The sequence below is a fragment of the Thermobia domestica genome, chromosome 18 (assembly GCF_964235325.1).
Source record: "Thermobia domestica chromosome 18, izTheDome1.hap1.1, whole genome shotgun sequence".
Lineage (NCBI taxonomy): Eukaryota > Metazoa > Arthropoda > Insecta > Zygentoma > Lepismatidae > Thermobia > Thermobia domestica.
This window is the reverse complement of record NC_137471.1, coordinates 125,255,197-125,281,535: the sequence shown is the minus strand read 5'-3', so window position 1 is coordinate 125,281,535 and position 26,339 is coordinate 125,255,197. Positions and strand designations below refer to the sequence as shown.

At 36.0% G+C, this 26,339-nt stretch overlaps 1 protein-coding gene across 5 annotated transcripts in view; it reads right to left on the bottom strand.

The window, feature by feature from the left end:
- LOC145674785 (uncharacterized) overlaps positions 1-26,339 on the bottom strand; it is a 141,972-nt gene that overhangs the window by 10,673 nt on the left and 104,960 nt on the right. Inside the window, exons 1-3 of one of the 5 annotated variants that reach the window (XM_081744993.1) lie at positions 7,020-7,150; positions 5,201-5,436; positions 1,954-2,114 (exon numbers count right to left, since the gene is read on the bottom strand). The gene's annotated coding sequence lies outside the window, so the exon portion shown is untranslated. Of the gene's footprint in view, positions 1-1,953; positions 2,115-5,200; positions 5,437-6,330; positions 6,438-6,821; positions 7,151-26,339 lie in introns of those variants that run through there. The other 4 variants (XM_081744992.1, XM_081744995.1, XM_081744994.1 and 1 more) reach the window with 4 other exon arrangements.

Sequence of the window (26,339 nt, the reverse complement as noted above, 5' to 3'; positions counted from 1 at the left end):
GCTGCTTTACCATCGAAACCAAGTGCATGCAGTTCTGTCTTGACAGTGTTTAGTGAAACTAATGTGCCCGATAAAGTATAGAACTCATGCTGGACGGCAGATGCAGCTGACGGCGATTGCTGGATACCACTCGTTTCGTACTCTCTGGTCCTGTCCGTGAAGTTCTTGGGTCGTCTGGGCCATTTAGAGACACTGGTGACACAGTTACATTTCCATTTCAGAATTACATCACCCACCGTTGGTTTTGGGTGGCCAAATTGGGCACTAATAGCACGATTCGACAAACCCGCAATATGACAGCCGATGATGACTACCCTATCGAACTCACTAAGTTCTTGTCTGCGCCATCCTCAGTCAAACTGACTCCTCGCCTGACGCACGATCACTGATAATGCCTTCTGCACCGAAACAAATGACTGGCGTCTTGCAGGTTGCTCTGGATTCCTTACGGCGACGTCCTAGCAAATAGACCGGTGAGTTTTTTGGTAGATAGTGTACATCTCGTTTATGGAAAGGCACACCGAAACAGCCATGAAGTAGACGATTGTATCAAGAACGTTTTCCCAACAGGCGGCTAACAGCACATACACTGATGTTTGGCAACATAATTTTGGGTGGATGGACCTTGTAGTCCAGCTTCCTCGTGGTAAGCTCTGGGTAATTTCCAAAGCATAATAAACTATGAAAATAAGAGGAGCACTGGACAGTAATTGAGGAACTGTTAGAAATTAGAAAGCAAAATCTCTTATTTAGTGTTTTATATCGGAAAAATTTCGAATAAAACTCAAACGCAAAATCAATTGGAGAACATCAATAGAAAAAAAAAAGCATTTTTAGCCTAAAATTGACACTTTTCGGCCAAAAACAAAGGGAACTAATCCTGAGTGGCACGAATTTAGCATATTTGTCATAAACAAAACAATAAATGACCATAATACAGAAAAAAGTACATAAAATATCCAAATGATGACATTTTTGTGAAATTGTTGTGCGTGTTGCATACCCAAATCACTATCGAAACTTCAAGGTCGATACGCTCCACCTAAACAATCTCCAGAAAATCTAACAAAATTAGGCATCTTTTTGGTCACAAATGGTCACTTTTCCGCCCTACCCACCTTAACATTTCGGAAAAAAAGTTCAATGGAAACTAGATCCAAAAATACAAAGATGAACAAGTTACAAGTGATTCTCCATATGACAACAGGGACTCCCACAAATTGGGATGGGGACGATTCTATCTGCTTTCTGGATCTCATCTTCCGAATATTTATGATTACACCACTCTTCCAAGTATAATTGTAAGATAAAACGCCCTGATGTTCAACGGGAAATTTTCACGAATTCTAAACAAAGATGCAGTACTTATGAATCCATCAGTAATTAATCATCAGTGATATCACGTGATTATATACAAGTATATGTCATATCACGCGATTTCTATTTCACTTCGCAAAATTTACTTTTACACTGAGACCTGTGCGTGATCGTCTGAATTTCGTCTGCTTTAGTTTTACAAACTTTCCCTTATATCATGTTGTACGTATTTAACAGCTACTGTACAAAGCTTTGAATGATATACATTTCCTAAATCGTGCCTCACAGAAATTTTATTTCTACAAAATTAAAGTGTTTTTTATATATACATATATTTTCAATGATACAGAAAATAGCAAACTATCTATTTAAAATTTTGAGTGAACCCCAGTGCCCCATAATAAGGAGTCTTATAGATAAAACAGTAATCTCTATTCAATGCGCCCTATGACATTTCCTTATCTATTTTTGTTTCATCCTTTTATCTTCAGCAGTTTATAATTTATACGCAGTACCCGATTGTGCCACAAACTTACATTTAAATAGTGGCGATTTCCTAAGAAGTGCTCCACAGAAAGAAATCCTACAGAAATGTATTTGTTTTTACATGTCTTTTCAATAACATAAATTACATACCTTTCCTTTTAAAATCTTCCAGTAAACGGCCAAGGTCCCATGACGGGTGGCTTTGTGGGAAAAGCAACACTATTTTGCATCATTTGACATTTCCATATCCCACTTCTTGCTTTGTGTTCACACTTTACGCAGTTAACGATTTATACACACGGGACAACTACCTGAAACACAGATCACTTCATTAATTTTGATGAGTTTTGGTACATGAGTGAACCATAGCTAAGCTTTAGGTTTTTACAATATTAGTTTCTCCTCCAAGAGTGCTCCTTAAAGGAAAAAAAAGCGCTCATAGTAACTGTATTCCAATGCTAAATGTGAGGTAAGGTTTAACATGGGCTTATTTTGCTTATTTAAATTGCATAGCAACATTTCTGATATTAACTACTTAAAACGCAATCTTATGATTAAACTGAAGAGTACTGACTTTTGCTCCTCTAATTCTTTACAAAATTCACCGGAATAAAGTATAGTGCTTTAGTAAGAATATTAGTCTGGAAATTAAATGTTTATTCTTTAAAATTTTGAAAGTGACACCGACCTCACCAACCGTTGAAGAAAAAAAGATTTCATATAGCCTATCTGAAGTCTGTGGAGGAACGAGACATTTTTATTTTCCAGCATAAACATTTAATTTCCATACTCCTATCCCTGTCCAAATTTCTTCTTTACGTTAGTTTTGATAATGCTAAAAGTCGTCAGCGAAAATTCGACAATATTTTTTTCTTAATTTCTTTAAAAAATTAGTGGGAACAAAAGTGATTTTTTTTTAGTTTATTACATAGTAACCAGTTTTTCTTCTCTTTTAAAATACATTTAAACTTAATTTTTTTAGCATTAAAATATCAGAAAGATGGTATTTTAAGATAAGAATTTCTTTTTACCGAATTTTTATTGTTGTTGAGAATTGTTTGTGATCGTATCACGGAAAAACAGCTGTAAATATATTCCCTAAACCTATTCTTCCCATGCGAATAACTCCCATTTAAGCTAGCATATACTACAGTGATCGCCAAACTGTCGATCGCGGCGGGTACATTTTCGGTAGATCACGTTAACGCTCAGGTTGGCTAACCTTGATTCCTCCATTGAGCTGACACTAACGACAGGGAGTTAAGGTAATAATTCCAAATGAGACAATGACGCCCTCTCACCTGTCCCAAATTCACCTCCGACGAGGAACCGAAAGGTATGAGGATACGTTCCAAACGTCAATTATAAACAGAATAACATAGTTAAACTGAGGGATGGGGAAAGCAGGGGAGAAGAATGAGTATATTAGGGTAGCTGTGAGTACATTACACTTCCATTGAAGTGCGTATCCTAAAGGGTAAATACTAAAATTTCCATTGAAATCAATTTTAGTCAAAATTGAAATTGTTTCCATAAACTTAGTCTCCCCAATAGTAATAACAATACTTTAAAATTGATTGGTACTAAGACAGTTCTTAAACTTCTCTTAAGTTTCCTCCGTTTCTTTTTCTAATATTATAAAACGTCAGATTTCTAACACCCAGCTTAATGAATATTGAGATTTTGTTTACCACCGAGGTTATAAAGGACAGGCCCTACTTCTGACGACCGGGATTTGAACGTGGTATAGTTGGGAGTACATAGACTTTCATACGAGATCAATTCTCACAGTACAAGCCGCTACCCATCACAATATTTAACTACCAAGAGAGACGAATTACAGGACCAACCCACCAGCCTCGAATGAGATCTTGATATGGTTAATATGCCTCTGAGGACGATATTGACGAAATAGTGAAACAATCGTTGAGTGGGAACATTTCATTGCAATCATTATGAAAATTCCCGTTTCTATTTTTATTAGAATCAATTTTTTAAGGAGTTTGTTTGAATGTCGGTTCGTGTGTTCGTCCGTCTGTGGACGACAAAAATCTGAAGAACTATTTAAAGGATCAACATCAATTTTAGTCAAGATGTACGAGTAGACGATCAAAAATTAAGAACCAAGATCGTTAATGGAGATGACTCATCTACCAAAAAAAAAATGTAGGAATTAGCCATTTCCGGTTTTAACATTGATCACTGTAGAACAAAAGCGGTAATAGATAGCGAGAAGCAGTTTCCTAGAATCGATAAACTGTCTCAAGAATACACTTTCTACAAATCTTTTATATTTTACTAAGAGTGGCCCAAAAGTAGGTATACACCCCTACATTGATCAAGTATAACATCCTAGTTTATGGGTTTATTTGTTTTGGCTTTTCCTAGCTTAAAATGTAAGTAAAAACACATTAAAAACAAATTATAAACTATGTCTGCCTGATGGATAACAATAGGAAATGATATAAAATGCAGTATGGTACTGTATACCTACTTTTGGGCCACCCTGTATAAATCTAATACAAGCTCCACTTTCAATATTTATCTTTATGGAGCTAAAACGAAAAACTGTTTTTCTTTTTAAATCGAATACCGTTCTAATAATGGATACCATTTTCTCTCTTAACCCTGTATTCAACCCGAAAGTGACAGAAACCAACCTATTCATGCATCAAAGTTGATCGCTATACAGTATAAACGGTAGTAGATAGCGAGAGGCTGTTTCCTCCAATCGATTAAGTGTCCCAAGAAAATATTGAAGCTCCACTCTGATATCTGTTTCAAAACTTATCCACTCTAATTTCTCTAGAAATATATTTCCACTTCCGGTTTGAATATTAATTGAGCCAAGATCCTTCACGTGATGTGTACGTGACACTGTTATTTTTAAGCACAGGTAGAGGTAATTTTACAGTAATTATGTGATATCTTCAAATAGATAAAGATAATCGAAATGTGAAACAAGAGCGCCCTATACAATATTATTTTACATGAGAAACCGTTATCACGACTCACTTACCTGCTTTCGATTTCGAGCCATTTTGAAAATCGGCATTTATTTTCGCGTTTCTAAACAGATGAAAACGGAAAGCCACTAGGTGACTTGTGATAACGGTACCTCACGCAAAATAATATTGTCTAGGGCGCTCTTGTTCCATATTTCAATTATCTTTTATCTATTTGAAGATATCACATAATTACTGTAAAATTAGCGGTATTTTAATTTCGCCGGGATGAAGACTCTTAACAAACATTTACTTTCCCAAATGGAAATCATTGGTAATTTTCTTTAGTTCTAGCTTTTAAAAGAAAGAAAATGTTACATTGGACAATGTGAAGCTATTAGTAATGCTTTTCTTGAAAAACGTTTTAAAAGATTCGAAATTTATTAACTTACCTTAAATCAGGTCAATAATAGGTTACTTTCTTTTGCATGCTTTGTGCTCTGTCTTTCATATGATTTATCTTGAGTGACTGCAATACGATTTCTTACGCACAATAGACTAATACAATTAATTTATGGGGTAGTTTCTGCATAGTAATGTATCAGAAGAAGATATGCTGATCGATCGGAAAAGATAAAAGAATCCAACATTCCACCACACAAATGTCACTTCTGTCAGTCTCCATTGGCTAAAATAAAATATAACTAACGTTTAAAATTGGGAAATTAACTATACTATACGCATACACCAATAAAATCGAAAAAAAAGTTTTCATAGAAGCAAATATTTAACACTTCCCACTTTATAAATCTATTCTGTTTACTGTGAAGAACAGGTATCTTTTTACCTTTAACAAAAATGTTCATAGCCATAATACAAGACAAGACAGTGACATATTTTTGATCCATTACAAATATGCTAATATAAGCAAAATCGTGTAGTATATGAATTGTGTCAGGTTATATAATAAACTTCCTATGTACTCAGGCCCGTATCCAGGCGAGGTCTAGGGGGGCCGGACTCCCCCTAAATTTTTACTTGCCCCCTGTAAAATTTTCACGGTAAACTTGTAAATGAACTATAATATGGGATGAACTAATATTTTTGGATCGGGTCCCCTTAACTTCCACCGGGCCTCCCTACATTTTCGGGCTGGCTACGGGCCTGTATGTACTGTACTTGAAGAATATGACTAATGTTTCTGTCTTTCGTAATAAGTTATTTAACATACTCGCAATAAAATGCTATTATATTATTCAGGAATATTTAAACGATTCATTAAATGAAGAATTGGTAACAGATACTTATTCGTGAATACATGCCTGGTGTGGTACAAACGGTTACCTAATTTCGTTGTAAATGATAATGTTTATATACTTGATATATCTTATTTCATCGTTTTGTATTTTTGAAAGATGCACAGGTACAATATGTATGATGAAAACCTTTGCTACTTGACAATATTGTATGATATTTTTCTTTGACAACTGTAATGTTTATATGAGAATTTCTCGGTTTTGTAAGTTAATGAAACAGGCAAATAAATGAAATGAAATAACGTTTCAAAGTCAACAAAGAATACCTGAAAATGCCAGGCTTCCTTCTTGCATAGCTACAATTAACACAGGTTCAGTTCATGTTAGGAATATCAGTGGCGTATTTAGGATTTTGTTTCGGGGGGCTATACACAACACGTGAATAACCTCTTATATATTTCCCTTTGGGTGCCGACAAATTTTAATGAAGTTGTGCACACAACAAATTTATTTCGAGGCTGTTTAAGCCCGAGAACGACCCCTTTAATACGCCACTGGAAATATTGCACTCGAAACAAGAGGAACTCGAATATTAGTTTAAGTCTATTTTATCATGCTAATAGCAGCTGCAGTTCCTCAAGCTAAATTACAACTGAATTGAAAATGTTTAACTTTTTGCCATGAACATTATATCGGCGTGAACAATTAATAATAATTTAAGCCTTCGTCGAATCACTGCTCCGCAAAGTCAACTAAAAACCTGTTCGATTTGAGAATTATATTTGCAATGTTCTTATTTCGGGGAAATGACTCTTACTGGTGAATATATGCCTTGTCGCAGGTCTCATATTTTCTGTACTCTACATAAACCATCTATCAAGCAGTGTTCTTAATGGATATCCATTTAAATGTCATGCTTGTCCATTGTCACCTGTAAGAATAATTTCTATTCATTTCCTTTGAAACGGTTAACAAAGCTACTCAAAAATATGCAATTCCCACTACTTAATGTCACCTTGGTCTTCGCAAACAATGAAACACTGATTTTCATTACAAAAGGCATATTACATATATTATTCCCAATATCGATCTTTTATAAATGATCTGAGATTCGATTGCTTATCATATACCCATTAAACAAACTACACTAATCACAGCTTTGCTTGATCAAAAATATTACTTTCTTTCTTTCCAGAAAACGAATTTGATCAATTACTATTGGAAGAAACAGTATAACAAAAGCACACATACACATTTCGGAGAAAAGAAGTGTAAAAGCCTTCATTCTCTGAAACTAATGATTTATTGAAAGATTCTAGCACTTGATGTGGAAATATGTGGAAAGAAACCTAACACTTCTTGCAAGAGCCTATTATCCCAGATAGTATTATTTTTTTTTCTTTTATATATATATATATATATATATATATATATATATATATATATATATATATATATATATATATATATATATATATATATATATATATATATATATATTGTTCATTTTAACAGCGGCGCAAATTTGTCTTCAACATTGAGGGGGACAGGTATGACCAGTGGCGTATTTAGGGGGTGGCTTCCGGGCTTAAGCCCCCCCGAAATCTTACTTAGTATAGTAAAGTAAATGAAATATCTTGCAGAATTTTCACATTTCCAGGCAAAGCCCCCCCCCCCGAAAGTTAACAAAGCCCCTCCCGAAACAAAATCGTAAATACGCCACTGGGTATGACCGTTCCCACATTTTTTAGTGATGTTTAAAATATTTATGGATTTAAAAAGCAATGCTGTGGAGGATTAGGGGAACAGAGTCGTCTTCAACATTGGGAAGCGGGCAGATTTGAGGCTTATTCTGGAGGAACATCAATTTCATCTCACTTTCCTTTGTGGCAATCGGACACAAATCATCACATTTCTCCCCAAGAAACACATTTCAAATCAGATTATTGGAGGGACAGTCTCCCAGTTCAAAGATTGGAGGGGACATGTCCCCCTCATCCCCACTGGATTTGCACCAGTACATTTTAATAATTGAACATAGCCAAGATTTTTGAAGAACTTACATTGATATGTGAAATAACAGCCGACATGTATATACAGGACGCTTCCACATACACGATCATTAGTGCAGTTTTGCAATCTTAATATTATAATAGGTCAACTACAAATATTGTCTACTATTCATTATATTGAAGGTATTCTTTTGCAGCTTCTAAGTTACATAACAAACTAAACCATAAAATGTTTAGCTTATATTTAATCACAAGCTAGTTGCTTAAAAAATCATCCGAATAAAATTTAAAACAAATTTTACTTTTCTTCTTGTATATTTTACATAGTATTGATTATCACTGTTCAACATTTTTTCACTTTTTATTTTTTACAGGAACGAAAGTAGCCGTTCTTATTGACTTTTGGCCATAGAACGCGAAAATCGCACTTAAAATTCTCTCCTGGCTCAGGTTTCTGAGTAATTTAGCGTTTTATATTTTGCATATAATGCTATGGGACATTATAAGTGCATGATTTGAAATTATTGTCTTACACTGTACAAAGTGTCGTTCTTGACAAGTATTTGCTGCATATTCGACTTGGCAACGTTGTACGTTATCAACAGCTAGTGCGAGCGTCTCATGAGTCACGTGAGACAATGATTGCAATTTGGAACTAGCTCCAGTTAACGTCTCTAATCGTATTCGTGTCGTGTTTCAAGCAGTAGTTTGGCAGACTGTTTGTGTTACTGATGAACCAGCAGTTTGAAAGTAGTGAGTGAAGACATTGTCGCTATTCTACATATCGTTTTCATTGCGAAGTGTCAGTGATTCAAGGAAAGTGCCCCACGTTTGTAAAAATTCGGTGGACAGTGTGTGCTACAATGTGTGGACGTGATGTGTGGTTCCAGGAAGCGGCCATTGACTGCTGCAGTGCGAAGAGCTTATTTACTATACTTTGGGTGTCGTGTTGGAGACCAAGATAAATCATGGAGACCAGGCTCTTCACGTTTGTTGTACGAGCTGTTCATCTATTCCCAATGCCTGCATGGGAAGAACGTTTCCATGCGCTTTGCTGTGCCCGCCATTTGGCGTGAACCAACAAACCATAGTGGAAACATCTACTTTTGCATGCTACCCTCTAGAAAAAAGGTATAAATACGAAGAAGAAGAGGAATATCGAATACCCAGTGATACCAACTGTCATTCGTTCAGTGGCCCATGGAGAAGGATTGCCTCTTCCCGATCCCCCGGCTACCATTCCGATGGAAAGTGATACTGAGAATGAATGTGAAGGGAACCTGCTCCACATACCAATTACATTGATCTTTCATTTAAGCCGAAAACCAAATATCCTGAACCACACCGACTCACACAAGCGGAGCTTCATGACCTGATTAGAGATTTGGAACTGCCAAAGACTAAAGCTGCGTTCTTAGCATCTAGGTTACAGCAGTGCATCCTTCTGGAGGATACAGCTAGGGTATCAACTCTACGCGATCGTCAAAAAGATCTTGCAAAATATTTCTGCTGCACCGATGAGTTAGTATTTTGTAATGATATTCCAGTTTTGATGCAGAAACTGAAGATTTCGTACAAAGTAGAAGATTGCAGACTGTTTATAGACGCCTCCAAAACAAGTCTTAAGGCTGTGCTCCTGTACAACAGTAAGGAGATATCAGCATCAATCCCTGTTGCTTATGCACCCCTAGGTAAAGAAAGTTATCCCATGTTGGAACGCGTTCTGGATCTTATAAAATATTGTGAACACAAGTGGTTAGTTTGTGGTGATTTTAAGGTTATCGCAATTTTGCTTGGTCTACAGGGTGACTATACAAAGTACAATTGTTACATATGTGAGGGGGATAGTTGTGCAAAGAATGTCCATTATACTCAAAAGGAATTGCCGCGACGAACAACTTTGTTGCCAGGCGAAAAGAACAGTTCAAATGTACCTCTCGTGAACCCACAAAGCTTTGTGCTACCGCCATTGCACATCAAACTTGGACTCATAAAGGCATTTGTGAAGACCCTCAACAGGAATGAACGAGCATAGGCATACTTGTGTCAAACGTTTCCGCGTCTAAGTACAGTAAAGATTAAGCAGGGAGTCTTTATCGGTCCGCAAATACGCAAGCTATTGCAAGACGAGGTGTTTGAATCTATTCTGAGTGCTGATGAGCTCCATGCATGGCATTGTTTCTGCAATGTTTGTACCAGATTCGTGGGCAACAACCAAGCCAAAAATTACGAAGAATTAGTAGAAGAATTGGTATTTGTGTACGAGAAACTTGGGTGCAATATGTCACTCAAAATGCACTTCCTCCATTCCCAACTTGATGTCTTTCCAATGAATTGTGGATCTTTCAGTGACGAGCAAGGAGAGCGATATCACCACATTCCCGCGATGGAACAACATTACAAAGGAAAGTGGTCAGTTTCAATGTTAGCGGATTTCTGCTGGATGATTCCAAGAGATGCTCCAGATGTTCCTCACAAGAAACAAGCAAAGAGGCGACGTGTTTAAAACAGATACTTTAGGTAACTTTTACCAATACAGTTCTTGTCCTGTAGTGCTATATGCAAAGTGTTAAGAGTACTATTCACCGATAGTGTGCAGGAGGACATTATATTTTTATATTCATATTCAGTGTCCAAACATTTATAAGAGACAAATATTTTTATTTCTGCAATTATGGGATATGCGATATTTTTATTTCCGCAATTATTGGTTTAAGAGGGTGCCAAAACCCCTTAGGAGCGACGCACCGTTTACTCATTTACAACACTTCTCCTTTCTTGTTGTCATTTGCGCCCCTTGCTATCAGCGCCTGGGGACCCGGCTGCCCCCCCGCGCCCACCTAGCTACGGCTCTGATACTAACACGCAACACTTCCCAAGTTTAACACTCCGATTTTCATAAAATTTGGCAGCTAGATACTACACATGAAATAAACGAATACGTGTTTTTCATTTTCTGCGAAGAAACGGTTTTAGGTGGCAAAAGCCCCCACCCAAAATTTTGAAAGTTGACGCCCGAAAGGCAAGAAGAAGCAGACCGAAGTGATCGAAATTGAACACACATATTATAGATGCAAAATGAAGGATTACGTGTTTCGTATTTTCCTGGATAAACCGGTTGGATGCGGCACAAACACCTCCAAACCTTTAATCAAGAAATATCAAAAGTGCTAATAACAGTATGTCAGAAGTGCCTAAAGGACATGAAGAATTGCAACGAAACGTTGTGAAGTGATAATATGAAAAAAAAAACGAACACAGCTTTTTTATTTTCTGCGGAAAAACGGTTTTAGCCGGCAAAAGACCCCACCCATAATTTTGAAAGTTAACGCCAGAAAGGCAAGAAGAAGTGGACCGAAGTGAACGAAATTGTGCACGGACATTGTAGACGTAAAATGAGGAAATATGTGTTTCGTATTTTCCTGAAAGAAAAAATACCGTTGGGTGGGACACGGACCTTCGAAACCCTGTTGATTGCGAAATAACAAAAGTGCAAATACGTATACGTCAGAAGTTCCAAAAGGATATGAAGAATTGCAAGGAAACTTTGTACAGAGACAATTCTCAAAAAAAAAAAAAATAAAATAAAATAAAATAAAATAAATAAATAAATAAATAAAATGTAAAGGAACACGTGTCGTTAATTATGCGGAAAAACAGTGTTGGGGCCACAACATTCTATACACAATTTCACTCGCTTTTGTCTACTCTTTCCGCCACCCAAGCTTCTTTTCCCCTCATCTTACGTCTACAATATATGTGCACAATTTCATTCCCTTCGGTCCACTTGTTCTTGCCTTTCGAACGTTAACTTTCAAAATTTTGCTAGGGGACTTTTTCCCCCTAAAACCGTTTTTCCGCAGAAAACAAAAAACTCGTATTCGTTTATTTTCTTATGTATTGTCCCTACAAAAAATTTCGTTCCAATTCTTCATATTTAGGCACTTCTGACATACTGTTATTAGCACTTTTGATATTTCGTGATCAAAGATTTGGAGGGATCTGTGCCTCACCCATGGGCGGCGATTAGGGGGCAAAGGGGGCAGTTGCCCCCCACTTTTTTGAAGTAGCCCATTAAGGTATATAGTTTCATTTGGAAATGTAAAATTTTTGTATGTATTACTGGTCTATAGAAAAAAATGATGGCATATAATATTTGCCGTTGCGTGAGTACGTATTGGTTGTCTTCCCGTGTAGTTAAAAAAGCTACAGGAATTGGGTTTCAATGGCCACCGAAAATAACCCAAAAATTAACCTATTGGATCACAATTCCAATATACTTTCACTACTTCTTACAAGGGCTCGATGTATTAGCCGCTTTGAAACTAATTGAGAGAACATTTCGAAAAAAAAAAAAAAAAAAAAAAGCTTTTCACAAGTTGTTCTTTAATTGCACAAAAATGGACAGTCCCTAAAATGCCTTGTCTTCTTTCTAATAGTATAAAAAGGGAGTAATATGAAACAACTTCTACCTTTTCCATTGTTTTGCAGTGTAATATACAACTGAAGTGGTGTGTTCTGTTTGTACGAGTGTGTATTCAATTAAATTTAGTGAATTCAACATAATTCTAGGTTTTAGGATTATTTTGTATAACTGAAGTGTGGAGTGATTCTAAGTATTCTATTTTGATGTGGTCAAAAAAAAAAAAAAAAATGAAAACCACCTAATGGCAACAAACATGTTTCGGGAAGCTGCAAAAGTAAATATTTCTTTAAATGTAGCATATGTTTGTAGTATTCACTGTCTTTCATTTTCTAAGAGTAATAACATACACTTAATAGAATGTGTGGAATTAAAAATTAAGTTGTTCATTAATCCCCAGTTTCAATGTAACTTCTACAAATCAAGCCTCATTATTCATTACTATGATTAATATTATTCTTTCTATTTATTTGTTTTGCAAATTTGTTATTAAATAATCTGATCACACAATTTTCCATACAATTTTAAGATGTTCATGAGCAAGGAATCAACTTTCTTCTTACACCTTCGTTGTTCAAGAGTACAAAGAGCTAGTACCTACTTCTGTTGCTCATGTCAATTTACTTAATAAAATATGATAGAGTACTTTAACTAGAGATGCAAGAGCTCGGAAAAAACCGGCTTTTTTGAAAAAAAAAACTCGGTTTTTTCTGCTTTGCTTTTTTGCTTGGGAAATTTTGGGCTTTTTTTCAAAATACTGCTTTAAATTGATAAAACAGACTTTGTATCGCTTCTCTATAACACAAAAAATCATTTAATTAGTGGTTGATGCTGATAATAATATAAAACATCGAAAATAAACTATGAATTTCGAAAAAATATTTCAAACAATTTTTCTTCAACATATTTAAATTATGAATTCCACAGGATTAACCAATGTATATAATAAGAATTTTTTAACCTCCTATATACAAAAGTAAGCAGAGTTGGAAAGAACCGTGGTTGTTTTTGAAAATGCCGAAAACCCTTTTTGGGGGTATGTTTTAAACCAGGCTTTTTTGGTTTAAACCAGGCTTTTTTGACTTAGATTTTTTGCTTTATGTATTTATATTACATATTCACAGAAATAAGTTTGTTTCGCCTTGATGTTATTATGCAACAGCGGGGTTATGCCGGAAGAACTCCCATAAGCTTAAAGAAGTGCGGTCAGTAAATTTCTTAAGTTGAGAACCTCCCGCCCTAGCCATTGGGAAAATCCCGTCATTACTTGAAATGTAAGACAATAACGGGAAAATCCTGTTATTGCTTTGCATGTAAAATTTAAAGGTCAACGTACCATAATCAGTAAGCTAAAACTGAGGTATTAAATTACAAATTTAGTACCGGTACGTAGATATCATTGAAAGTCCAATCCAAGCTAATGTTGGAAGCTACGTAGGCAATCGATAAATTTTGCCAATTTCTATCAATATATTTAAGCAATATTGGCTTCTTTATAAAACAACAGGCATTTATGCATGCTGAAATATACAATTTGGTTTGTTTCGTATATTTAGGCTTAACATTCTTACGAAATACCGAGGTTATTAAGGAGAAGACTTTCGCTTAAACTGACATCCGAACCGCTACTTGGGTTACGCATGAAAGAAGCGTTGTGGTTCGACCGAGAATTGAACATGGGACACCTTGATTAAAAGGTGAAAGGGAAATAAAACTATTGCAGGTGGTTTGATATCTGGAAACGTCACCATGAAGTTCACACGATTCGCATTTTTCATTATTTTTATTTTTTTTGTGGTTTAAACCAGTTATTAAAAAAAAAAGTTGGTGTTAACCAGCCAACCCTAAAAGTAAACACTTCTTTTTAAAGAATACACAAATAACTAGCAAAATAGTATGTAGTATTTTTACTTCAAAATATTCCATACCCTCTTTTTGAAACAAAATAAAATTAAAATAAACATAAGAGAAATACTTAGATTTATATGATACACTTAAAGGCTGAACATCTAGAGCTTTTGGTTCTGTATATTCTTGAAATTCTACAGTTAAGTTTTATAGAACCACCATCACAGTTTACCCAATCCTCAAGTTTTCTGAATTTTTAACAAGAGGGATTCAACATATCATTACGGAACTCCCCCCCCCCCCAAAAAAAAAAAGACTACGGAATATATTTAAGTTAAGCTAAATACAACTGCACAACAAACATGACTGTGTGATTAGCTTTTGAGCTTCTATCGGGAAGTCCGGGATTCAACCAGCATTCGACCATTCTGACAAAGCTTTTCTTCATTCCATCTGTGAATGTAGAAATAGTGCGTGTACTGTGAGTTGGGCGACTTCCTTCTTTATTGTTTTTAAATCGTTATCATTACTAATTACCAGCAGTGACGGTTTTGCGAAGGTTAGGGGGGCGGTCTTTCGGACTGAAGCCCGTTCCCCAAAGTTACGGAATGTCTGCAACAAACGAAATATCTATTATTTATGCCTTTACTCATAAACTTTAAGCTCCCGTCAAATAAAAATTACGAATGTTTAAAAAAACTAAACATTAGTAAGAAACCCTTCCCAAAATACTTTTCTAAATCCGCCACTGATTCTCAGTATAAAATGATTTTTAAAGTTGTATCCGGAAGATTATTGCTAAACATATAAACGAAGCGAAATATTAGTTATGCCTGTACTCATAAACTTCAAGCACTTCCCAAATAAAATTAGGACTTTTTAGGAAACGAAACAATCAGAAAAACCCCTCCTAAAGTACTTTTCTAAATCCGCTACTGATTATTAGTATAAATTGGTATTCAAGGTTGTGTCCGGAAAATTAATGCTAAATCACTTCACAGCTACAGTATAACAGAAATGTGGAAGTACGGTTTGACGGATATATTGAAAAACGTACGCTTTGACGGATAAATAGAAAAACGGGCAAGTTTAACTTTTGCGCTAGAAGCTAGAGTACTAAAAGCTCTTAGAAATGAAACACGGATGACAAACTAGAGAAGAAAAAAGATGTCGATAACTCAAAAGTTAAAATAAAGTTAAATAGCCTCTAAAATTACCCTCAAATACTACATTCTTCATGTTTGCTTTAATTCGTAAAACATGTGCTCCATCCATCTTGATGGTGAATTTCAGAGCGAAATATGACATTCAGGTCGTGGAATTCTTATCTAACTATAGAATATACTATAAGAAAGCTATTTAGATAGAAAAATCATGAAGTTGAAAAAAGTCAAAATTTCCAAAATTCTCGTTTTTTTCCCAAAAAAGCCGGCTTTTTATGTGAAAAAAACCATCGATTCAAAAAAGCCGGCTTTTTTGCATCTCTAACTTTAACTATGATTCAGTTACAGTACTTTAACTGAAAAAGATAGTATCCTATTAGTTATACAATCTTTCGGCAAACAAAGTGTTAGAAACAACCAGGGAAACTAACATTAATACACAAATATTCAGATCATGTCTTGCCCCCCCTCACTTTTAACGTCCAATTCGCCGGCACTGGCCTCACCCAACCGTTTTTCACAGGAAAATACGAAACACGTGTTCTCTCCTTTTACGTCTACAATATCTGTGCACAATTTCGTTCACTTCGGTCCACTTCTTCTTGCCTTTCGGGCGTCAACTTTCAAACTTTTGGGTAGAGGCTTTCCCCCCTAAAACCGTTTTTCAGAAGAAAACAAAAAAAAAGTATTCATTTCTTTTTTTGTGTATTGTCCCTACACAAAGTTTCATTCCAATACTGTGCCGTGGGGAGGCGAGAGGAGAGACGGTCCCGGTCGCTGAAGTAAGGGGCGCAAAATTAGAGAGGAAAAAGGAAATATACATATAAAATGAAAGGAAAAAGTAATAAAAAGTGTTCAAAATCAAGGAAAAGCTGGGTTTATTTTTGAAAATTTTCTTACGCTTCGTGTTAAGCATGGTGGCGCTTCGGGGCTGCTCTATCGACCTCACTCATATGTACTGGGGAGCCCCGTCGTATACTCTCACCCCAGGCGCTCATTTTCCACGGCACGGCACTGTTTCTTTTCAGTTCTTCATGTCCTTTAGGCACTTCTGACATACTGTTACTAGCACTTTTGATATTTCGTGATTAAAGGTTTAAAGGGGTCCGTGACCCACACAACCGTTTTATCCAGAAAAATACGAAACACGAATTCCCTCATTTTACGTCTACAATATCTGTGCACAATTTCGTTCACTTAGGTCTACTTCTTCTTGCCTTTCAGGCGTCAACTTTCAAAATTTTGGGGTGAGGGCTTTTTCCCTTAAAACAATTTTTCCGCAGAAAATAGAAAAACCTGTTCTAGTTTATTTTTGCGTATTGTCCCTATACAAAGTTTCGTTGCAATTCTTCATGTCTTTTACGCACTTCTAACATACTATTACTAGCACTTTTGATATTTCATGATCAAAGGTTTGGAGGGGTCCGTGTCCCACCTAACCGTTTTATCCAGAAAATTACGAAACACGTATTTCCTCATTTTACGTCTACAATATCTGTGCACAATTTCGTTCACTTCGGTCTACTTCTTCTTGCCTTTCGGGCGTGAACTTTCAAAATTTTGGGAGGGGGGCTTTTGCTCCCTAAAACCGTTTTTCCGCAGAAAATATAAAATACGTATTTGTTTATTTCATGTGTAGTATTTACCTGCCAAGTTTTATCAAAATCGGAGTGTGGCACTTAAGACACTATTTGATAATGGACGTGCCCTGCACAAGAGTGACATGTATCGCAATTTTATCTTAGCTCTGGAAAGCCGGTTAAACAACGCCGGAGGGGACAGGTTGTTCTCTGGAAGTATGTCTGGAAGAAAAACTGCTGCCTATAACACTCGATTAGAGGCTGTATTGCTGTAGCCTCTGAAGCTATATTTGGCCGGTTTTCCAATCTATGCCGATATCAGTTCTTGTTCTTTGTCCTTAGAGGCGAAGAACTCATGCACTGCAACTTTTACCTCCTCTTGGTTGATGGTGCATTGCCAGAGCAGGAAAAACCTGCGAGTTCGAACTATACTCTGGGTGCGATATCAATCCAAATAACTCAAATTTCTGGAATTTGTTCCGACGGTGGTATCTGAACCCCATAAAGCGTTCAAATTTGAAGGCTCTCAGAACGGAAATCGAACCCGGGACCGCATGCCCTAAACGCGTACGCTAAGATTCAGATTAAACCATTAACCCTTTCAGACTCAGGTCTTTTTTTTTTCGTTTTACTTCATTTTCAGTTAGTGATTTATTGCTCAAAATCTATTTACCCGATTGATATGGTTAAGGCCTTGTTTTTAGAAGAGGAATGTGGCTATTTTTTGTGTAAGTTACATTGCAGTGTTACCAACGAGAGGGAAACTGTTTGAAATGAGGGTTGGTCATCGACAAGTTAGCGTAAAAGACAGTAACTTCATTCACTTATATTGTGGGTCCAGATGAATGACAAAGTTGCATTTCCATTTAACATCGGGCGCATAAAGATTTACAACCAAACGGTTCATCCAATTTTTTAAAAAAATAACTTTAGATTGAAAATATCATATTTGAAAACGGTTTCCGCTCTTACATTTTGTTGTGGTAATAAGAGAGTTACCTTATGTCAGGGGAGTTACCTTATATATATAGTTTTAATCCTTAAATTCCCCATTCTTTGATCTATTACTTTAGAACTTATTTAACGCAGACGTAACTTCCCCTGCTTTCTTCCTTAACTTTCCCTGTATAACTTTCTTATTTACGTTGTCTCTCTTCTCTCAGCTGTTATATAAGCCTCAGCAAGTTGAGATGGCATTATACTTCGAGTACGATATCTTAACATTTTAAACGTCACATTTATTTCCTTTTGCTTCGTTTTTTATTTATATTTCACCAGTGTCAATTACCTGTTTAGTGGGTTAAAATAAGAAAAGTTATAAATATGTACCGTTAGTCTGTAACTTTTTACTATTTCTGAAGCACTCTTTGATACAACATGTTTCTAGACTTAAAAATTAAATATTACTATTGTGGACTGATATTGGACTTAAACAGCATCAGAAGTATCACTGTTCATCTCAGTGATCCCAGAAACTGGATTCGACAATAGTATCGGTCATTTTCAAATATCTCCCCCTCCTCTTCTCTATGTTGCACCGTCCACCGAACATAACTCCACCTCCACTCTAATCTAATAAAACCCGAAGTGGTACAAATATATTATCACTTCCGGTTTCAATATTAATGGTGAAAACATTACGCCATACAAAGCAATCTCCTTCACGTTGAGTTGAGTTGATTTTGAGTTTATCGTCCCGTTCAGCAGTGAGGCTATATGAGACGTGGACCTACTGATTAACGTGGAATCCGAACCACATGTGCTCCCGCCGGGAATCGAACCCGGGTTTCCCGCGCCAAAAGCGCGTACGCTAACCGCTTAGCCACGGAGGAGCTCCTCTCCTTCACGTAGTGTGAAAGGGATGCTGCTACTTGGTAGGTTTACGAGGAAATTCGTTCTTCTCCATTTTATCAAAAACTACTCATGAAGATTTACACTGACACACACCATTTTGTTCAGCCCAATGCAAGCTATCGATTGTGTCGTCAGGCCCGTATCCACGGGGGGGCCGTCTCCCCCTAAACTTTGGCTAGCCCCCATAAAATTTCACGGTAGGCTTGCAAATGAACTATAATATGGTGATGAAGTATAATATGATTGGGTCGGGGTCCCCCTAACCTCTACCGCCCCCCCCCCTAAATTTTTGGGCTGGCTACGGGCCTGTGTGTAATAAAATAGAACATTAACTTACGTTAAATGCTAATGAGAATATTGTATTATATATCAAACAAGTAAATGCAGAGTTTTCGCAGGATAGTGTCGTCTGCCTGTTGCTGCTACCGATGATAAGGAAATAAAATGCAACACATTACCCCATATCACTTTACCTGTAGATTCCTGTTTTCTGATCAGTTAAAGCAGTATTCCTGGATGCCGTACCAAAAAAAAAAAAAAAAATGTATTTGTTTTTCATGTATTGTACGAAAAACACAAGAGAACAGAATAAAAAGGTAAGAGATTCGATGTAAAGTGCTATGCCCTTCTCTAATAAATCACTCAATGCAGTGCATTTTTTAAGAAATCGCTACTGGGTATCCAAACACAAAAAAGCTATTGACACACATAGCAAAATTCAAACGCACAGAGATTTTTTTAAAAGTGCATGTTTTTATAATGTACACTTTTGAAATAATGACATACAAAATTACGTATTTGTTAGACTTCTGCTAATAGTTTCATTTCTGATTACACGCATCACCATCAATACAGGAGTGGACATTTTCTTTTTTACATTTTGGCTCAGATCCGTCTTTAGGCCGGTACTTAAAACCGTACTGTGCTATCATAATCGGATATTTTTCTTCATTTATTTATTTATTTTATATCAATATTTTAAAGTTGGACATAGATAGGAGAAGGACAAAGAAACGTGACTGATACAGATGGAGAGAATACAAAACACACAATACAAGACACAAACTACTCAACTAGGAAAGAACAATACGTCAACTTGACTAAACATTTCCCTAAATAAATCATTTTATCTGTATACGTATGTATTCAATACTAAATATTACTACCAATACTTTTTTTAAGAAACGGTGTAATCAAAAATTTATCTTTATGGTTTAAATCTTTTCAATGGTTTAAATCATAGAATGTAAGCCTTTTTTGTTAGTGGTTCCACTTCTGCAACAATTCTTACGCTTTAAATCTCAATCTGTTTCACGCTTTTTGGTTTCTGTCCTTTTTCAAAGCGTGTTATTCCACTTGTAACTGTTAATTTTCTAGTATTATTTTCACACTTCAGTTTTTAACCTTTACCATATTATTTGGTTTCTTACCTGTATTAAAGCATTTAGGCTATTTGATAATGGTTATACTCTTGCTATTATTTTCCCACTTTAAAGCTGAACCTGTTTCACAGTTTGGTTTCTCACGCGCTTTAAAGCGTGTTATCGTAGTTATTATTAGTTACACTCCTGCTATTATTTTAACATTCTACATCTGAATGTGTTCTGCATTGTTTGGTTTCTTACATGCTTATAATACAATTGAGTGAGTTTCTCATCTAGCTACCATAGATATGAAGAAGCCGTTAATATCACTAGCTTCTTAACACCTATATTACTGTCACGGCAATTGATACACGATCTACTATCACCGAATAAAGGGCACTAACTGATAACACATTGCAACAGAGGCCTATGTGACATAAATATGTTGATTTTGAATATAACAGATTATTCAATTCTGAAAAACTAGTTTACAACTCCCTCCTTTTATAGATATCACTATCAAGCCTACTCTCCTGTCTGTTCTTTTGCTTCAAGAACTCCGCTACAGCCGGTCTTGGGTCATAGTTTGCAGTACCCGTTCCGTTTAGCGATATCATAAGTCGATCATTAGTCTTGTTTTCACCCATTGACAAACGATGAATACTTCGAAGTTGGTTACAGTGTGAAACACCTCGTTCAACGGACATGCTGGGAGGCAAGAAGTTTCTGCAGCATTCCTGAGGAGTCTGGTAATAGTCTCCTCAGTCTTACAGAATATTTCATTCTTAATCTGCACTATCCACTAGTAATGGTATTAATACCTCAATCCACTAGTAATGGTCAGGTGTCGCATACATTTGAGGCAAAAGTCTGTACTTGTTTTCCAAATATTGCTTCTACTAGTGGATGAGCATCCTTTATCATCGAATGTGCTGAAGATGCGGACAAAATAGTTTGAATGGAGTTGAAAATGCTGTCACAGCTTCCTAGTTTCTCTTTCGAGGAGTCACATGCATATTATGAGTTATACGGCACTGTCGCCTCTGTTCATCGTGATCCACGTTGTTGATAACTACGCAGTCCTCCTTTCCACCGGGAAAGGGATTCTCCAACATTAATTTCAGAATCCTTAATGCTGCATCCCTTGCTGTAAGAACATCAGGCAGTAGAGGATAAGACCATTGAAGAATTTTCTGCATCTGCTGGAAGATACTGGTGATGTCAAACATGAGAACTGTTAGTTTAAACTGCATGCAATTTTCGGCCCACGCGTCTAACATTCCTTGAGCAGTAGCTCGATTCTTCTTCTCCCCTTCCCTGACAATTGCCTCCCAAACTATCTCTTGGATCCAAGTAAGTTATAGAGTACGGCGGCAATCAATGTATGCAAATGCTCAGCAAATCGTACCTCGAAGTAGACAAGAAAACTATGCAAATTAGCCATTGTTATGTGCAGCACAGTGTAATAAACCTTGTGCATCGCAGCTCGACAACAGATAATTTTCTCTCCAATTCCATACGTATCCACAGTATACAAGCTAATGCATATAGTCACAAAACCAAAGTATATTGAAGTAATTTTAAATTTACAGTAATTCAAGTAATTTATTGTAAGAATATCTCTAGTAATTTAAAGATTTATGAAGTGCACTGGGTATCCAAACTGCTGGGTCTGGGTATCCACGTGCTGGGCCTGGGTATCCATTTGGATACAGAAAGGTAGCTTAAAAAATGCCCTGACTCAATGTGTAGTTGCCGTCGTAAGCAACGTCTATGTGGTATAATAGATAATAATGTCGATTGAAGTTCGTGTAGTCCTCAGATCGATTGTTGCTGTTGCCATATGGTATTCCGTATTATTTTCTTTACCACAATAGGTCTTTTTTTAAAATTATTCAGTCACATGACAAAAGCAATCATGTAGGAACACAACATTCCACTTTGGCAGGAATAATAGCACGAAGAAATATTTTTATTGCTTACAGTGCAAACCGTGGACAATGAGCTAGTTAACAAGCTTTTTATCGGTCTTTACATAAACAATGTCCACTGTATTGTCATCGGCAATGCTGTACATTATAGAAGTTAAAGTCACAAGATCAATTTCCGACGAAAACAATCTCTGTTATTTTCAGAACGACAAAAGAAGGAAAGAAAGAGTCACATAACCAAAGCTACTGATATGAATGGTAGAGACATACAGTATGTCAGATGTAAGTTTAAACATAAGCATAATAATATTATCACGTTTATGGGTAACTATCAATAGGAATGCGCACGAGACGAGTCGAGACAGGAATTTCTTAACAAAATTCGAGTCGAGACACGGCTCTTCCAATAGAGAAATATACATTTTTCGAGTCGAGACATCACTTTTACAGTACATTTTCGAGACGAGACAGCCACAAATCTTGTCTCGTGCGCATCCCTAACTATCAATTTATGACAAGAAATGCAGAATAACTATTTGTTAGTTGATAGCAGTAATGAATTTTGTTTCACATTCTTTTAAGGTACGCAAATGAAGTGACGTAATATTTCTAGTGACTACGACGATAAGGGATGGAAGTTCGATCACTATTTGTGATTTGTGTCGTTGCTTTAATGTTTTATGTACTATGTCTCAAGCGTTAAATTTAATAATAATTTATTGACGAAATTATGAGTAAAATTCTATGACTAAGTCACTTGCGTAAATTCTCACATAGCACAGATAGAGGTCGAACCAACGAGGCTGTAGTAATATAGTGAGTCTTTCGTAAGATATCACTCTGTTTTCCGCTTCTAACTACCGTCGTTCGTGAAGTATTGGATAGCAAGGTAGTATGAAGATCTTGTAATCCGGAGATAGATTCCCACTGAAGCCGTAACCTTTCTATTTCCTGAGCACAAGTAGAAAGGTAAGATAAAACTTTCGAGTCACATGAAATTTGGGGCTATGGCTGAACCAAAGTAAATTGAAGACTTTGGGACAAAAACCCGGTAAGTGCAAAAAGTCTTTGGGTAACCTTTGTGAAACAATCTCCTTTACACTTTCACTTTTTGCACTTAACGGGTTTTTGCCCCAAAGTCTTCAATTATCATTATGTGATTTGTTTAAAGAATCAATAAGTAGTGAAAGAATGTGTTATCTCTGTCTAGGAATGCAAGTATAAATGGAAGAAGGAACTAAAATAACTATGTTCTGTTAGCAAAGAACGAGGCTACGTTTACTCTTAATAAAGAGAGGAATAAAATAATTGGCAATACATTAACTTCTATGAAATGTACCATGGGAGGTAATTTCCTCTTGCATTTAGAAACATCAACAGAAACTAATGAAATAAGCTTAAAACAGTTATCTGTGAGTCATTTATGTTTATAGTTCCTTAAAATATCATAAAAACATACGAATGGGGAATAGGAAAATAAGTTTTCTATGTATATATATATATATATATATATATATATATATATATATATATATATATATATATATATATATATATATAACTTCACTCTGACTAAAATTTCAAATGGAATTTGTAGTGTCAAGCATAACAAAGAATTTTAATTGCCTTAGAACAGTGAAAGAAACTATGTTTGGATAAAGAAGAAAAATTGAGCGAAATAAAATTTTTACTTACGGCTACAATAGCTAAGAAAATGAAATGAAAACTAATTTTAAGCTCTCCGTAGTTGTACCGGCTAGGAAAAAAGAGGCGATGAAGGATGATGAAAATAAGTGATGAAAGAATTGGTGGAATATAGAATGTGGGAGGAAATGGTAGAACTCCGAGAAAATCCACGAACAGCATGTTGTCCACAATAAATTCGCATCACAGGATTGTTGTACCCAGACGTGAGCACTCTAGCAGTGAACCACCATGCCTCCCATACTTCTTTTCCTTTTTTGGGATAGTCGTAGAAGTCACGTCGTATTACGTAGGGAGACATTAATACTTGGTGTAATCATCATTTGCTGCAATAACATAGACAGACGTTTCTGAATGGTTGGCTACCAGATTGGAGGAACACACTGCTGAATGCAATTGGAAATGACCTCAGATTTGATTATGAGAGCTTAAAGAATTTCTTTGTTCTGGTCGTGTGGAAGTATTTCCCATTCTTAAATTACGTAAACCCAGGGGTATTCTATGGGGTTAAGATCAGGAAATTTAGGAGGCCAATCTAGGCACATCAGTTCATGATGATAATCGAACCATTCTATCGTCTGTCTTGATGCATGAATAGCTCTATTGTGTTTCGAAACGAATTCATCCTGTTCCAGAAAACGTGTTTGAAAGGATGGCAGTTGCTTGATCTCTACTAATTGAATATATATACTTTTCACTGGTTATTCTTCCAGGATCTTATACGAGCTCACTCCAACAGTTGTAATAATTATAACCTCAGAATTCAGCCGAGATTCTTCCAGAGTGTTACGTTGTATTGTGGCTAGAATCGTGTGGTTGGTATAATAGTATAAACTTCAGTTTGTTTGCTGCTGGTAACAGTGTCAATTGCATTTGATTTATTTGTTGTCTATTACATAACTGTCGTCATACATACTTCTACAGCTACATACTTAGTATATCATGTGCGTCATTTTTTGTTTGTTGGCAAGAATTTTTCTCGTTCTCTTAAGAGGCCTCATCCCGGCGAAATTAAAATACCACTAATTTTACAGTAATTATGTGATATCTTCAAATAGATAAAAGATAATCGAAATGTGGAAGAAGAGCGCCCTAGATAATATCGTTTCACATGAGATACCTTATCACGACTCACTTATCTGCTTTTGATTTCGATCCATTTTGAAAATCGGCATTTATTTTCGCGTTTCTGAAAGCGGAAAGCCACTAGGTGACTTGTGATAACGGTACCTCACGCAAAATAATATTGTCTAAGGCGCTCTTGTTTCACATTTCAATTATCTTCTATCTATTTGAAGATATCACATTATTACTGTAAAATTAGCGGTATTTTAATTTCGCCGGGATGAGGCCTCTTAAAGGTTCACTGAAATTCGACTGAGATGTCGTGTATCTCAAAATTAAAGCGTTCTTGCGAAACTTATTTTTGGGTATTTTGCACTTTCTTGAAATGAGGAATCTTTTCCCGAAGGTTGACACACATTCTTTTACACCCTATATAAGAGCTATCGAAAAACAAAATAAAGAAGTAGATTTTGCATACTACCGTACTTGCTTTGTATTATTGATTTTTATGATTATGGTTGCAGGGATTTGAACTCACGGTATCTTATACCTATGCTCACTTATAATTCAACTTCTCAAAGTGACACATTCGCGTTTAATTGCAGTTAAGTTAATTTAAAATGCTGAATCCTACTTCTGAATTAACACTTGTTCTACTTCTGAATTGTTTGATCGATGCTTTGGTATTGTCTGATGACATGTTATATTACAAGAAAATGTTTTCATATGTGGGTGGTTCAATTGTGTTCAAATTTGGTAAGAGGAAATTCTGTTGTAGACATCATGCAAATTAATAGACGTACTTACAAAAAATGACAGTAAGTGGAAGTACACGGCAAAGTTGTGTCAGATATGCATTGATCGCCAACAAGTAGAGGTAGCTCATACTTTTAAAGCATGAACCTAGAGAACCCGTGTTGAGATCTCAACGAGATGTCCTCTTTTTAAAAGTGTCGAAGTGGTCGCGTTTCAATTGTTATGTACAGTGTTTTCATTTCTGCGCATAGCATGTTTAACTTCAGGGTTAATACCTCTTGACACATCTTTTGCTTACAGAATTACATTTATTTTATTCATATTCACTTAATACAGTAATAATGACCTCTAGCTGATGCTGACTTTTATTGACATCTTCATAAAACATGTAAATTTCTGGAATGTTGTGAGAAGAGCACGAATATATCAGGAATTCTTTGCATTAGTTAGAGCTGGTTTTAATTATATTAAATGAACATTAACAAAAAGTGTCAGTTTGTAAGCAGAATGGTTGAAAGGGTATATGTCAAGAGGTATTAATACAAAAATTGACCATTACGAGCAAAAGTGAAAATATACGTGGCAACTCCCCGGCACTGGCTCCCTAGGTAGCAATCCATGATTTTACCGTATAA